The sequence below is a fragment of the Sceloporus undulatus genome, chromosome 4, assembly GCF_019175285.1.
Source record: "Sceloporus undulatus isolate JIND9_A2432 ecotype Alabama chromosome 4, SceUnd_v1.1, whole genome shotgun sequence".
NCBI classification, from domain to species: Eukaryota; Metazoa; Chordata; class Lepidosauria; order Squamata; family Phrynosomatidae; genus Sceloporus; species Sceloporus undulatus.
In genome coordinates this window covers 175,424,250-175,439,917 of record NC_056525.1, presented here as the reverse complement: position 1 = coordinate 175,439,917, position 15,668 = coordinate 175,424,250, and the positions used below count along the sequence as shown (strand labels likewise).

General features: G+C 44.1%; 1 long non-coding RNA gene across 1 annotated transcript in view; it reads right to left on the bottom strand.

Moving 5' to 3' along the window:
• Window positions 1-4,957, bottom strand: part of LOC121929765 — a 99,177-nt gene extending 94,220 nt beyond the window's left edge. Inside the window, exons 1-2 of the long non-coding RNA XR_006103735.1 lie at window positions 4,861-4,957; window positions 1,957-2,159 (exon numbers count right to left, since the gene is read on the bottom strand). This is a non-coding gene — a long non-coding RNA (uncharacterized LOC121929765). The remainder of the gene's footprint in view (window positions 1-1,956; window positions 2,160-4,860) is intronic.
• Window positions 4,958-15,668: the final 10,711 nt, after the last annotated feature.

The window sequence follows — 15,668 nt, the reverse complement described above, 5'->3', positions numbered from 1 at the left end:
TTGGCTGAGTGACAAAGGGGAGGGACATGCACACAGAGGGGGCGGCATCAGTGTGAGAGACAGCTGGGATTGCAGTTGTCTCTATTTCTGGAGCTCAAGCAAAGAGGAGGAAGAGAAGAGGAAGAAGGAGCTTGGAAAGATCAAAAGATACAAAAGGGGCAAAAACCAGGGATAGGGAGGGGTGATTTTAACAAGGATACATTCATCAGGGAAATATGGTTGAGTATGTGATAGAATACAGCATATGTAATATAGTTGTAAATATACCATGTGAAATGAATTTATATTTATATTACTGTTTTTAGCTTTTATCTTGTAATGTCCTACATTATCCTCCTTTGCAGTTAGCACATCTGGTGAGAGCAGAAGAATGCCAGCATGGATTCACCACCCACACAGTGATAGATCCACCACTACCTCTTAATAAAGACCATCTTAGTGAAGACCCCTCTTTCCTGAAGCAAAAGCCATGCACTAGCTCCGCTCTCCTCACTTGTTTACCACTCTTCATATTGAGGGCTGTCTCTTGTGTATTTTTGTACAGAATAAGACTTGAAAAGATCATAACATTTACTGTGCATTCACAACTACACTAACTCATAGTTTTAATCTTGGATTTCCGAGTTGTTTTAATCTTGGATTTCTGTGATGTTTTAATCTTGGATTCCTGAGTTACTTTCCAGGGGACACACTGACAGACACACACACACACCACAAGTGGTTGGGGAAAAATGAATCTCCAGGCTCCTTCTCCAGACAATGGGTAGGACAGTCATTGTCTGCGATTTCACTAACTGACTAATACATTGAAAGGCAGCATCAGACTAGTTGCTCTCAAAACAAATTTTTGGTGTGTGTCTCAGCTCTCAGAATACATACATAAATTCAACCTAGATAATGCAGAAATTGAAATAGAACTGTTATGACAGGACAGTTCTATGATCTATGTACCTGACCCCAGTTAACATTTTGGATGCAGCTTTTGGTATCAGCTGAGTTTCCAAACATTCTTCAAAAGTACTGTAGTGTCATGAATGGCTTACACTAATCCAAACAGTATGTGACTAAGGTACATACCATTGACATTAGATCATGTGTGCCCACAGGAATGGGCACAGTTGGCATGCAAGCTTTGTGTACAAGCTTAAACCTATATCTTCAGCAATAGCAATAGCAAGTACATTTCTATGGCGTGGTACAGACCAGCAGAAAGAGGCGTCAGTGAGGCACCTCTCTTTGCTGCGCAGGAGCACTGCAGCATACAAATTGTGCGGCGCTGCTGTGCAGCAGAAAAGGAGCTCCAAAAAGCGGTTCCTTTTTGTGGCGCTGCAAAGCGCCAGAGGTGACGTGGTTACTTCGCAGCTGTGCAGCTCCATTTGGAGGCGGCGCAGCTGCGACGTCATCATTACGTGCACCGTCTGTAAGGCGCTGCATAACGGCAGAACATGCATGACGTGCTAGGGTTACGGGGCGTGTGCATGCGCCGCCCCGAGGCAACCCAAGCACATCGTGGACACACCGCAAAGGGCCCATCTGTACAGGGCCTATACCGCTTCTCAGTGCACTTAAGCACTCCACAAGCAGTGTAAGCTAATTGCCCCCAACAATCTGGGTACTCATTTTAGCGAACTCAGGAGGATGCAAGCCTGAGTTGAGCTTGAGCCCCTGGGCTGGTATTGAACTTGCAACCTTATGGTTTGTGAGTGAGAGGCTGCAGTACAGGCATTTAAGCACTGCACCACCAGGGCTCTTCAGAGGGAGTGTAACCCCATCTAGCACAGGCTGAATTCAGGGATTATGCCTCAGATGAGGGACAACCGCTGCTCCCATCCTTAATGCCATCCTTAATGCATTTAGTGATGGTTACAACATGCTCTCACCCAACATAAACATACACAAACACACACACATTACGCTACACGTTTCCCATATACTGACTATTTGTGTATTCATTACCTTTACCTCCCAGTAAGCAGAGTTCTTTCTACAGCATTCAACAGTGAGCTCAAAGTAGTGATCTGTGAATCAGTGCTGCAAGGGGGAAAAACCCCAAACAGCTGTAGCCAATGGACATAAATATGGTGTCAATCCCAGGCCCATTGGAAACCTTGCCAGTCCATCCACATCATATTGCTGAAGCAGTGCTGGCATACAATGCACTAAAAAATACATAAGCAATGAAACAATTATTGGAGACAACACATAACAGTGATTAATGTAAGAAACGGCAGCAGAAGCAGTTGCTTTATATCACAGATACATCTATAATAGTTTGCTGCTATTAAACCAGTGATGCCTAAATGAGAAGAATTATTCAAACCTGTCAGCACAGATTTTGTGTTGTTGTGTGCCTTCAAATAATCTCCAACTCATGGTGAGCCTAAGGTGAACTTATCACAAGGTTTTCTTGGCAAGTTTCTTCAGAGGATGTTTGTTATTGCCATCCTATGAGGTTGAGAGAGTGTGACTTGCCCAAGGTCATCCAGTGGGGTTCTGTGGCCAAGCAAGGACTTGAACCTTGGTCTCCAGAGTCATAGTTCAACACTCAAACCACTACACCACAACATAGTCCCTCTGTATCTAAACAGTCTATGACTATTTGTACTACTTATTTGTATCAGTTTGATACCATTTTAATAACTACCCTGGCTCCAGCCTATAGAATCTTTGGATTTTTTTTGGGAGTGGGTGAGGTACTTAGAGTTCTCTGCTAAAAAGGTCTATTACACTCTCCCAAATTACAATTTCTAGAATGCTCTGTACCTTAGTGAACTACAAACCCCAGCATTCCACATGACAGAGCCATGATCTGCTGTAACAGTGTAGTATGGCTGCACTCTACAAGCCCAGATGAGAGAGCTCATATCATTTAATTTCGAAATGGCTAAGGACAGAGGATTTGATGTGAGCTTATGTGGTCAAGAGCCATTAAGATGCCATGGGACTGGGCTACAGAACAGGAGATTCCACCTAAACATTAGGAGGAACTTCCTGACAATAAGAGTTGTTCAAGAGTAGGACACTCTCCCTCAGAGTGTGGTGGAGTCTCCTCCTTGTGTCTTCCTGCATGGCAGGACATTGAACTCAATGGCCCTTGAGGTCTCTTCCAACTATGATTCTATGATTCTAACATGTGCCCTCCAACATTTCATAGATGAAAGCAGGACCCACACTGCCTCTGGCTCTGAGGGCTGGGATGAGGAGGAGAAGAACTCAGGCTTGTCCAAGGCCAAACACCAGAATTCTTCCTCTGTTGCTGGGTTCCTCTCAGAGCAGGTGTTGGTGGAGGGTTTTTGTAGTCTCAGGCTGAGTTTGGAGGACCCACACTGCCTCTGGCTCCGAGGGCTGGGATGAGGAGGAGGGGAGCTCAGGTGTGCCCAAGGCCAATATGATAGAGTTGTTTGCGAGGTGATGGCAGCCTACTCATTGTTGTGTGTTTGCCTGATCGTGCAGTCCTATCCTTACTTTTTATCCTTACTTTTTATAAACTATCATTTGTTTATATTCTCCAATCTGCCTGTATATGAACCTATGGTATAAAACTAAGTTATGTTTTAAATTGGAATTTTGTAATTGTGCTGGACAAATGTCTGTAATAAAGTTATTATTATTATTATTATTATTATTATTATTATTATTAGATGAAAGCAGGGACACATGTGGCCAAGCAACATCACAGTGTGGACTAGAGGGCAGAGGTTATTAATGAGGAAGAACAGCCAAGCTAGGAAAGGCTGCAGCAGTTTGCTTTTGCCTGATTCTTTTGGGAAGGACAAGATTCCTGGCTCTCCTCTCCTCCTTGCTGAGTTAATTGTGGGCAAACTACAGAGCTTATCGCATAGTTTAAGAAATCGATTTACCTGTACCCAGTTTAAATCTTAATTTGGGCAGCATCCTGATATTATCACAAGGTTTTTGCCACCTAAGTTGCCACCTGAATACTACCCGGGTCCATTCCCACTTCTAGGAACACCCCAGTAGCCATTTTCTTAACTCAGAAAATTTCCAGATCTGAAAAGAGCTGGGAGGAGCACTCTTGGAAGCAGGGATGGACCCGGGCTGTATTCGGGCAGCAAAAACCTTGCGATAATATCAGGATACTGTCTGAATTAAGATTTAAACTGGGTAGAAGTAAATTGATTTATTAAGCCATGGGATAAGCTCCTACCTTTGCACTTCAAACTTAGTTTGCAGCAACTGAAGTAAGATGAGGGCAAAGGGGGGAAGTGGAGGAGAGAAAAACTGGGACATTTTAACAGCAGCTGAAAAAGTGGGAGAACAGAGGCTTAACTAACAAATCATGACAGTTGGAAGGTATGTTCCATCTACATAGCAGCCTAGGAAGATTATTTTCTATGTAAAAGAGAGCAACAATTACTTCCTGCAGCTCAAATCTCTCTGTAGCTGTTTACCGACATCCCTATATCAATCTCAGCCTGGAAAACATACTTTTATGGACAACAGCTCTAGGATTCCCTAGCGTGTATGGCCACTGGAGAGGGGCTCCAAGACTGGTCATCCAAAAAGATAACCTTTTGAACTGTGAATCAACCCATTTCTCTCTGAGACTCAGAGGACAAACAGCTGGAGCTCTTATTTATGAAGACACTCGATGATGGAGAGTATTTTATATAAAAAATGTCAACCTCTGCAGTAGCTTGTTTGCAAGCACTGTAGTTCTCAGAAGCCCACTTTCATTATACTTTGGTGCCAGCTCCCCTACTTCAGGTTGAGCAAAGAATCTCAGCAGGTATCCTTGGGGCTGTAACACACACACACACTCCTGACCTACCTCACAAGATTGTTGTGACACCAAAATGGGAGGGGGGGGAGGGCTCACATTCACTGCGTTGAACTCACCCGAAGAAAGATTAATAAATAAGTCTTCAAATTGTTATTCTCTATTGGCTAGACTTTAGAAAAAGCAGCATGAAGTGGACACTGCTGAGTGGATTACACACACCACACTTTTGCAAAGAGATTAATCAGTGTCTAAACTGAGCTCTGTTTATTTACCATGCAACTGGATTTAGGAGGCTGGTTAACTGCCTCCTATTCCTTTAGTGGGAGACGAATCAGAGAGAGGCTGCTGTTTACAGTTTGTGAGGTTGAAGGCTTTCATGGCTGGCATCCATAGTTTTTTGTGGGTTTTTCAGGCTGTGTGGCCATGTTCTAGAAGATTTTCTTCCTGACGTTTCCAGTTTGCTTGGCGTTCCTCAAATGGCAAGAGCCCAAAAGTCCTTACTACTTGGAGAAATTCCAGTAAATGGTGGTCTGAAGCTTGGTTTTTTTTAGAGAATTCCAGGAGCATTAAGGAGCTCACTAAGAGTAATAGCAAACCCACTTAACTCTTCAACTACCAAAAGTAGACACTCTCTTGTCTATCTCTTATCCTGTGTAATTACCTTCTTCCTCTTGGATTTCCCTGGCAAACTGATGGGCTCTTTTAAAGATCTGCCTACTATGGAAAAAGGCAAAATACTGGCAAAAGATAAAGCAAAAAGAAACATTTTAAAAAAGCTCTTTAATTAAAAACTCCTCAAAGGGATATGCAATGGCAGCAGAGATTTTAGCTAGCCTGCTGAGCCTCTGTCTGATTAGCTACAACACATCTGCTTAGTTTCCTGGTATCCATCTGCACAGTGAGGAGAAATTTATTCTGATTACCTTCGTTCACAACAAGGTGACTCCACACTGACAGTTTCAGATGAACCAATGGATTATATATGCTGACAGGGTTTGAAAGTTATCCTTTGCCGAGCTGACAGAGTGCTGTTTTGTATTTGCATTCATTCATATATACATACACACATACATACACATACAGAAAGAGAATATGAAACATTCACATGCAGTCTCCAAAAGGATACTGAGTATTTGTGCAACCTCTAGGAAAAGGAATAAGAAAAAAATATTTTCTTCTGAAAGAAAATCAGATACCGTACATAATTATTTGTCTGGACTTTGGTTTTTCTGCCACAGCTATGCACAGATAGCAAGCGGGTTTATAAAGTAAGTAGACCAGTGCACAATAATGTACAGCTATTCTACATATTTTACTATTCTGTGCTGCAATGACCAGTCCACACAATTTGCACCAGAACCAGGGATTAGGCCTTGTGTCATCCGGACTACCCACCGTGAAAATAGGGGGAGGCAGTAGTATTGGGCCTGTGCTGACATGGCCAGTGACTGGCTCAAGTTCCATTCTCTTCCAGTAAATTTCATGGCTAAACTAACATTTGAACTTGGATGTTCCCTATCCTAACCTAGCACTATCCTAACCTGGCACTCATAACCAGCTGTACCACAAAGGTTCATAGGAATAGCTTTTCATTTTGAAAAAAAGGGATGGGTGGGTAGGGAAACATAACAATCATGACAATCATCATTGATACCACTTTTACGTAGACCCACCCTTTCCCCCAAAACAAGACTCAAGCTAGTTTACAAATTAAAACAAACACAACAGAGGATCTTATTGCACACATTTAAAAAAATGTTCTGGGCACTGGTAGGGGCTGCTCGGGGCCATGCACAACCAAGAAAAAACGAATTTTACTGCACACTGAAGTGACCTCAAAATGGCCCCATTCCATCGCCCTGCGCCAAGCCGTTTCCATTTAGTGCTGAGATGTGTCCTTTGGCTCTGACGGAAAAGTTCATATACAATTAAAATGTTTAAAAAGAAGTTTTAAACAGTACAATTAAAACAGTACAGTACTCTTAAAAGTCCTTCCTTTAAAGACCTTCAGTTCTCAAAATCTCAGAATGAAAAGGTTTTTGCCTGCCAATGGAAGGATAGCAAGTGTGGGAGCCATTCTCTGCCTCCTATAAAGGGAGTTCTAGAGCCAAGGGGCAGCCATGAAGAAGACCCAGCCATATGTCCTCACTTTTTGTGACTGTGAAGGTTGTGGGATGAAGGAAGGGCCTCACCTGAAGCTCTAAGGGCCTGGACTGCACTACAAGTACAGAGTATATGCTTGAAAATGTATGTAGAGAGATCTTTGAGACTAACTGAAAGAAAGAAGTTGGCAGCATGAGCTTTCCTACAAGCAGAGTTAAATCATGCTTTCCTACTTCAAGGAAAGCTCACTCTGCCAACCTCTTTCTTTCAATTAGTCTCAAAGGTGCTACAAGATTCCTATACATACTGATTCTACAGGCTAACACAGCTATATTTTGAATTATACCACTTGAAAATGTGTACGACATGAGTCCAGAAGAATGTGATAGAAATTATGCAGATTAGCATAGTTTTCATAATAGCATAATTCAGGTTAGGACTGGGTTTGGATCAGTGCCTCATGATGTTGTTGTACTGCAACTCTTACTCACCCTAGCTGGCCTAGCCAATGGTGTCAGATGTTTGGAGGTGCAGTCCAAAAAGATCCAAAGGGCCACATGTCCCTAATTTTTACCTTACGTATTAATTAAAAATGTTTGCCCATCCATCCCCTCTTTAGCTACAGTGCCTTGCAAAAATTAAAATTAGAACACTCTCTGCCCTGAGTCTTAAAATCTAAATGACATACACAGAAGGAAAGGGTATTGGGAGTGAGGATGAAGAAATCAAATTCAAGCACTAGTTCTTATAGGTCTACTTTGTGTCAGCCAGTGATGAAGGAAGCTCCCTGAAGCTTGTCCTTCTCTGGTTGATGAAAGGAACCAGTTGGTCTTCCCTTTGGCATGATGTTAATCCTAAGAGGTAAAGATGCAGCCTGGTTGTCTGCCCAAGATAAAACCAGACTAGGGTGTGCTCTTTGGGGCTCTGCCGGCACAAGGCAATTGTTATAGAAACTGAATGTTCTTTCTGGAGCAGAGTGTGGTTGTTGCTGCTGCTTTTTAATACAGAGTATTATGCAATTCTACTTTTAACAAAATGCTAAACTATTGGAGTGTTTTCTGCAAGAGGAATGCTATGGAGGTATCCATGAGGAGGAGGTGGAGCAGGGATGCAGACACTCAGTCCAGCAGCTACTGGTCAGACTGCCTTTCTATAACATGCATAGAAAACTTACCTAGGGGCAATGGACCCATCACTCACCAGGGACTGTGCCCCTCTTCTGAATTTGTGGCTATAGTGCTGAATTTAAGTGCTGCAGCAGAAGTGGCAAACCCCCAGTTATTTCCTTTGTAAATAAAGCACATTGGGTACACGTGCCTTGTTTTGAAAAAAGAATCATGCAACTGGGAATTCAGTTCAAAACAAGGCCCACTCTCCAGATTCATCTTTCTTCAATAACAATTTCTGGTTTTAGGAAGGCAGGGAATTTTCCCCAACAGTCTGCAGGCCACATGTTGGCCCAGATTGGTTCTATGACACACACACACACACCGCTCCTTCATACACACCCCTGGATAAGAATCTGGCACTAGTGTGAACAAATATATAGACTAAAAGGTCTCCATACAGCATCTGTACACAAATGCCAGTGCTTTTAAAAGCCCCTTTCACATATGTGAAAAAGTAACATAAAAGACTTCTTTATGTGCCATGTCTGCAAACACTTGGAAACGTGGCAGAAATGACAATTGCTGATAAAATCATCTCAGGGGTAAGAGCCAGTAATGGAAAAATGTACTATGTTATTGGTGGAATCCAGCCATGAAGATGAAACTGATAAGAGAGAAAGTGAAATATTATGGAACTAGGTCATGTTGAGGACTGCAGCCTTCAGAGACCAGCGAGGAAATTATGGGGATCTACCTCTCTAATTCTTGGTGGTGCCATTAAAAGGCCAAGACGCTCTCAAAATGTAGCACTGCACTATTTTGGCCCATGAGGATTTATCCAAAACAGCCTAGGGCTTTGGCTGTCCGATAATATGATAAAAAAGCACAGTGTTTGGTACATGTAATTGCAGAAATGGATGGGGAAGTGAAGCAATTTACAGAGTATAAAGTCTAATAGGAACAGTCTCCTACTGAGCCATTCAAAGGCAAGATCCATGAAAAAGCACTTTGGGGAAACATGTTCAGTAAATTGTTTTTTTGTGTTGTTGCTTTTACTTGGATTCATATGCTAGTATTTCTTAAAAGTTTGTAAGGGAATTCTCAAGTGTACCAATTTGTTTGAATGTAGCACTTCTGTGGACTTCAGGCTAAGACCATTAGAACTACCAGTTGGGGGTGCTTTAAACAGAAATAGAATGTGTAAAGTTCTCAGAGGGTTGAACAACTAAGTGAAAAGCAATTAATATGTCCACTTTTACACACTGATTAAATAATAGAAATGAAAGACTGTGCCAACCTTTCCTAATATGGTGTCCTTTCAGTGTTTTGAACCAGAGTGCCCACAATCCCAAACCGATTGCTAGAGTTAGTAGAAGTTGTAGTCCAAAACATATGCAGGATGACACATGACTGAAATGGCTTTGAGTTTTAGAGCAGTAAAGGTGACGAGGAACTTTAACAAATGTTTCCTTTTGAAAATTAAGTCATGTCCTAACATTCGTTCTTTCCAAGTCAATAATGCAAGATGGCTTTGTGAATATCCCCATAAAGCTGTTTCCTGAGAATTTGGTTCCTGTTCAGAAGGTTTTAAAATGGATGGTTAAGTATTCTAATAAATAGGTTTCTTATATTCAGGGAAGAGTGATTCAGTATTGTCTTCTGTACTCTTTGCAAAATCTCTACTGCTCCTGGTAGATAATATTGTACTTACAGGACTGTCTTCTCCTGTACAATCCGCCCTGTATACTCACGTCCTCTGGGAAATGTTTGCTTCAACTGGCCAGGACTAACTGGCAAAGGTTTCCCAGAGGACTTTTTCATCTGCTGCCCCCAAACTGTTGAATGACCTGCCAGAAGAGATACGACAGCTGAAAATTATGACTGCATTTAAAACAGCATTTAAAGACATATGTCTTCAGACCTATCGAGTCAATTTTAAAACATGTCTTTTTATTTTGCATAAGAACTCTATGAGTGTATTTCAATGATTCTACAGTTGTATTTAACTGTGGGTTTGTTTTTAATTGTGTTTTGAATTTTAATATGACAACCCCCTCCTTGAGCCTTGAGGAGAGTCAGGAAAGACAATAATAATAATAATAACAACAACAACAACAACAACAACAACAACAACTGTCTGTTATCCCCTCTATTGTAAACCGCTCGGATTATTATTATTATTAATAATAATAATAATAATAGCTTTATTTCTAGCCCGCCTTTCCAGAGATCAAGGCGGGTTACAGTGGTGAATTTTTCAATCCAACAACACACAAATTACAATAAAAGCATTAATCACAAAATCACAAATACACAGTATAAAAATGACTATAACAATAACAGTTTCAAGCTAGCCAGATGTAATATCAATATAACTACAGTTATAACAACGGTGAGGGGGAGAGGAATCACAACAGGGCTATTGGGGGTATGCCTGTTGGAAAAGATGTGTTTTTAACCGTCTTTTAAATTGGTCTAGAGTGGGGGTCGAGCAGAGCTCGTCGGGGAGCGAGTTCCAGAGTTTAGGGGCCGAGGTGGAGAAGGCCCTTTGTGTAGTGATGGCTCGTCTCGCATCTGGAACTCTTAGAAGATGTCTTTCACCCGATCTGAGAGTGCGGGGCGGATTATATGGAGAGAGGCGGTCCTCTAAGTACCCTGGGCCCAAGCCATTTAGGGCTTTATAGGTAACAACCAACACCTTGTATTGCGCCCGGAAGCGAATAGGCAGCCAGTGTAGATCTTTAAGTACCGGTGTTATATGGCTGGCCCTGGAAGATCCAGTGACCAGTCTTGCTGCCATATTCTGAACCAATTGCAGCTTCCCGGTTTGGTACAAGGGTTGCCCCATGTAAAGCGCATTACAGAAATCCAAACGAGACGTTACCAGAGCATGTACCACTGTTTCAAGGTCCCCCCGGCCCAGGAAGGGTCGCAGCTGGCATATCAACCGAAGTGGATAACAGGCGCTCCTGACCGTCGCATCCACCTGAGATGTGAGGTGGAGCGACGAGTCCAGGAGCACCCCCAGACTGCAAACAGAGTCCTTCAGGGGAAGCATGACCCCGTCTAGGACAGGTGGACAAATCTCCAAACCTGGACCTGGGGAACCTATCACAAGTACTTCCGTTTTCTCTGGATTCAATCTGAGTCTGGTTTCCCTCATCCATCCCATTACTGACTCCAGACAGGCATCTAGAGGAGAGATGCCATCCCTGGTCACTGCATCAGTCAGAGACACAGAGAAGACTATTTGGGTGTCATCAGCGTACTGATAACACTGCGCCCCGTGTCTCCGGATGATCTCTCCCAGCAGTTTCATGTAAATGTTGAATAGCATGGGAGACAGAATGGCTCCTTGAGGGACACCAGATGTAAGTGCCCTCTTATCAGAGCACATGTCTCCCAGCTGCACCATCTGGAACCTACCCGAGAGGTAGGAACGGAACCACTGGAGCACAGTGCCCCCAATTCCTAACTCTCTCAGGTGATCCAGAAGGATACCATGGTCAATGGTATCGAAAGCCGCTGAGATGTCCAAGAGCACTAACAGGGACACGCTACCCTCCCCCCCTCACCATTCCCTTCTCCTTTTGTGTCGTGTCTTTTAGATTGTAAGCCTGTGGGCAGGGAACTGTCTGTTAACCCCTCTATTGTAAACCGCTCGGATTCCCAGTGATTGGGCGGTATATAAATAAAACCTATTATTATTATTATTATTATTATTATTATTATTATTATTATTATTACCCCTGTCCATGCCCAGACGAAGATCATCGACCAAGGCGACCATGGCAGGCTCAACTCCATAGCCCACCCGTAACCCAGTTTGAAATGGGTCTAGATAATCAGTATCATCCAAGATCGTTTGAAGCTGGAGTGCAACCGCCCTCTCGATCACCTTCCCCAGAAATGGCAATAGCGAGACAGGCCGATAATTATTATGCATCAGGGGGTCAAGGGAGGGCTTCTTGATCAGTGGTTTCACAATGGCCAATTTTAAGCTGGTTGGAAATTGCCCATCCCTGAGTGATGTATTGATAATTTGGTGTAACAAGGTGGTTACACCACCCCCCCCCCCCGAGCCGCTAGCCACGAGGGACAGGGATCGAGAGAGCAAGTTGTCTTCCTAACACTTCTAAGGATCTTGTCCACATCCTCAGTACTTACAGACTCAAAATGATCCAGTATAACTGAGTCCACAGAAGCTCTGGAGGCCTCTACTCTGGTTTCTGTCCCAATAATGGTGTCGAGATCAGCTCTTATCCGAGAGGTTTTATCCGCGAAGAAGTTGTTAAATCGGTCACAGCAGGCCTTGGATGGTTCCAAAATAGGGTTCAGAGAGGAGGGAAGCTGTGTAAGCTCCCTCACTACTCTGAACAGCTCTGCTGGACGTGACTCCGCGGACGCGATACGCACAGCATAGAACGAGTTCTTTGCTGTGTCTATCGACACTCCATAGTCCTTCAAAAAAGAGGCCACCTTGTCGGCTAAGCGCTGGTGTCTCCGCCATTTGCGCTCTAGTCGTCGCAGGGCCCGCTTCCTTGCCCAGAGATCTTCCGTATACCAGGGCTGTTTTTTGGAAGCAGGCCTGAGAGGACGCTTGGGAGCGATACTGTGTATAGCCCTGGAGAGATCGGTGTCCCAGATGGTAGTCAGGGCATCAACAGAATCGCCGTCACATCCAACCACATACCCCTCTAGGGCTTCTTGGAACCTTTTGGGTTCCATCAGCCTTCGAGGGTGGACCATTCTAATAGGTCCACCACCCCCGGGAAGGATCTGGGTAGATGCCTTAATTTCAGCCTCCACCAGGAAATGGTCCATCCATGACAGGGCGGAGATATTTGTTACTTCCGCCCACGGACTTTCCATGTCTGTACAGAAGACCATATCGAGCGTATTACCAGCAGAATGTGTCGGACCCATGACCAATTGAGACAGGCCCATGGCAGTCATGGAATCCATGAACTCCCAAGCCGCACCGGATGAAGTATGGCTGGCCACGAAGGGGATGTTGAAGTCCCCCAGGACAAGAAGCCTGGGGGACTCCAACAACAGCTCCGAGACCAGCTGTGTCAGCTCAGCCAGGGAGTCTGTTAGCTCACGGGGTGGCCGGTAAACCAACAGAATCCCCAAACTGTCTGTGGCCTTTAGGGTCAGGTAAATACACTCGATAAAAGAGGTCTGTCAGACATGGTTCCTGGTTAAAGGAAGAGTGTTCTTATGAATCAAGGCAACTCCCCCCCCCCCCGCCCACCTAACCTGGGCTGGTCCTTAACTGAGAACCCGGCAGGGAGGGCCTGTGCCCACACAGCTTCACCTCCAGGCCCAAGCCAGGTCTCAGTAATGCAAGCCAGGTCGCAGTTCTTATCCTCTAACATATTGTATATAATGTGGGACTTGTTCTTCACAGACCTGGCATTGCACAGGAGCAGAGACAGGATTTGTGGTACGGTTGGATTGACCCTCAGGCCTCTCTGGTTAGGAAGGTGGAAGGAAGGTGAGATAGATACTACACATCGATCTCGTCTTCCCCTGTAACGCTTCTCCACTTTCCTACCGCCATACCTCCCCCTGCCCCGCACTACTCCAATAGGGCCCCCGCTCGTACCCACCATCACCTCCTCCCCAACCATAACATGCCCCCTATCCATAAACTTCTTCCTCCTTCACCATACAAAACAGCAGTGGAAGAGCCACATAACAGCTCTCCGCTGCTGCAGCGCTAGCAAGGGACACACCTCTCATACCTCCCTCCCTCCCCACCAGGACTGTGTGAAGATGGAAAAGTCCGAAGGCGGCTTCCCTGAGTTGGTGCGCAGTTGCGCAGGTCTTCAGCCAAACCCAGGGAGCCGCCCGGCAAACACAACAGCAGCTCCAGCAGCAGCAGCAACAGTCCTTTGGGAGGCAAACGGAGGCAGGACGGGGGAGGAGACCAGGCAGGTATGCTAAGGGATGGACTTCTGTCTACCTGAAATGAGTAAAAATATATTAATAACAGGTTCTGAAAAGTAGGTAACATCCTGCCAGCTTTGCAAAATGTTTTGTGTAGCCTGAAAGCTTATACAATACTTTATTTTGCACTTTATTTTAAATCCTTTAAAATTGTTCAGTTGCATGTAGAAATAATAATAATATATTACTATACAGTATATTACACCATGTGTTTTGCAACAGCTAGCATGCTATAGTGGTTGAAGCACAGGATTCAAATCACCAGTCAGCCCTGAAAACTCACTAGTGACCTTCAGCAAGTCACACTCTCTCAGCCTCAGAAGCCAGCAAAGGCAACTCCCTTCAAACAAATTTTGCTAAGAAACCCTGTGATAAGTTAGCCTTAGGGACTCTATAAATCGGAAATGACTTCAAGGCACATAACAACAACATGTTTTGCATCTAGCATTCTCCTGAAAGAAATCAGTTCAGAAGTGTTTATACCAATCTATTTGACTAAAAAGCTAAAGTTCATAAATTTCATGTGTGCCTTGAAGCTAAAAATAGAGAATTTTCTGCCATTTAGCTATTCAGACTATGGATTCGTTCACACTGATCGGAATAACCTGGGCTGCTCCTAGAATATTCTGGCCTTGAAACTGCCCTGAATTCCCTTTGTTACCTTCCCACTCCTGTTGCTGCAGGCTTTGTTTAGAGGGTGCTTGCCTTACTCTGAGGCTGAGAGAGTGAGAAGTGAAGTCAGCAACCATAACTGTTTCTTGTGGCAGTGAATGCCACCATTTATTTATGTACTTAATTTCTATGCTGCCTTTCTCCCAGAAAGGGACTCAAAGTGGCTTACAAAGCTTACTTTTGCTCTAAGCTGAAATGTTGGTGTCAGAGTCAGACTGAATTATTTCAGATAAAGGCGTTGCCTTTATCTATCTAGAATTAAAAGAGCCAGCATAGTGTAATGGTTTGAGAGTTGGACTAGGACTCTGCCATGGAAAACCACTGGACAAGCTACACTCTCTCATCCTCAAATGAAGGCAAGCCCCCTCTGCACACATCTTGCAACAACAGCAAAAGTGATAGGTTTGCCTTAGGGTTACTGTAAGTTGGAAATGACTTGAAGGCACACAACACTGTTACCCATGCTGGTTTATATAAATTTTGGTACCAATGATAACCCTTGGATGACCCCTGGCCAGACTCCTAGCTTGCCCGCCATTACTGGCAAAGCGACAAGACATGTACACATTCCTTAGGGAAACAGCCACATTAACATCTCAGAAGGTCTGGGAAGTCGCAAGAAGGGATTATCTTCAGCCAGAAAGAGTAAATGTTTGCCTTTCCTGGAGCTATCGCCCCCTCCTCAAGTCTGTTGTCCGAACAGCTTAAGTCATAGATATTATCAGACCCAGACATCCAGGTGAAAGAAAACCATTAAACACCTTTGTTCCAATCACCAAAACTCTCTGCCCTCAGGCCAGATTTGGCCCATAAAAGGTCCCCACTTTTGCTGCTCAGCGCGCCATTTACAAGGTCTACTTACTCCACGTCAGTCAGACCTCTGTTCTGGTAGCCGGCTCTTCTGCTCAAACCCAGGTTGCGGAGCAGATCTGCCTCACTGTCCAACACCCCATTTCGCTTCCCGGAGGAAGACTACATCTTGGTGAGTATACCATTAGCAGAGCCTAAACATCTTTTCCACATTTCCAACCTTTCTTCCTGAGCCTTGAATGTGTGTGTGTGTGTGTGTGTGCATTGTGTGTGTG